We start from the raw sequence: 1,177 nt of genomic DNA on the forward strand, positions 1-1,177 counted from the left end.
AGTCGTAATGCATGAAAGTCAGTGTAGTCGCACCCTGTAACAGGGGAGACTTTAACTAATAAACTGTACTAATTGGCTCGACCAAAAATTATAGGAAAAAAATTGTAGATGGATATATGAGTCTAGTTTCAGGAAATATTTATTAAACTGGTTTTCGAGTTTTGAAACTCAAGATATGATTTTTAAGGCAACAGTGATGCAGTAACCAGCTTGTCTGGAAATTTTTAAATGGACTGTAAAAAAACTCCTTGTCATATTCGGCCATAAGCTAGCATAATGAGACTTTAATAAGTTAAATTTGTTTGAATTAGCTCAAGAGCTTAGAGGACCACAGTTGGATAAGGGGAAGGAAAAGTTATCGAATAGCCGCCGAAATCGTTCGACCACATCCGAGGTAAGTTTTCGAGTAATGGAACTTAGATTATGATTTGATTAGATCATGTTTTAAGCAAATCAAAATCATGCTCTTTGTATGTGGCTATTGAGCCAAAATTGCAAGTGTGATAAGTGTCTTGTGTTTGAGCTTTGGTAATGAAAATGAAATACGGATGTGTCATTATTTATTGATAAATGTGCATGGTTATTCGAATGATGTCCGGGCTAAGTCCCGAAGGCTTTGTGCTAAGTGACTATATCCGGACTAAGATCCGAAGGCATTTGTGTGAGTTACTAATTCCAGGCTAAGCCCGAAGGCATTTGTGCGAGTTACTAATTCCGGGTTAAGCCCGAAGGCATTGGTGCGAGTTACTAAATCCGGGTTAAGTCCCGAAGGCATTTGTGCGAGTTACTATAACCGGGCTATGTCCCGAAGGCATTTGAACGAGTAGCTATATCCGGTTAAATTCCGAAGGTACGTGATTCGGGAATGAGCGATCTTGCTGTAAAAATTTCAGTTAATACGCTTGTAAAATCCCAACAATGAGGTATGTTTCGTATGTGCATGGGAATAGTTGATTCCCTTCGAATAATATTCGCTCAGTCGAGTAATAAGCTTCCGGTATTTGGCTAAGATGATCCCTTATGTATGAATATAGGGGTTGGAATGTGAAGTAGGAATGATTTGAGAATATGTATATATGGAATTATCCGTTTAGTTATATGAATGCTATACTTCAGTTGTGCTTAAATTCTTTGCTCAAAACTTACTAAGCATTTAATGCTTACTCTGTTTATTTAA

This window comes from Gossypium arboreum, chromosome 13, assembly GCF_025698485.1.
Source record: "Gossypium arboreum isolate Shixiya-1 chromosome 13, ASM2569848v2, whole genome shotgun sequence".
NCBI classification, from domain to species: domain Eukaryota; kingdom Viridiplantae; phylum Streptophyta; class Magnoliopsida; order Malvales; family Malvaceae; genus Gossypium; species Gossypium arboreum.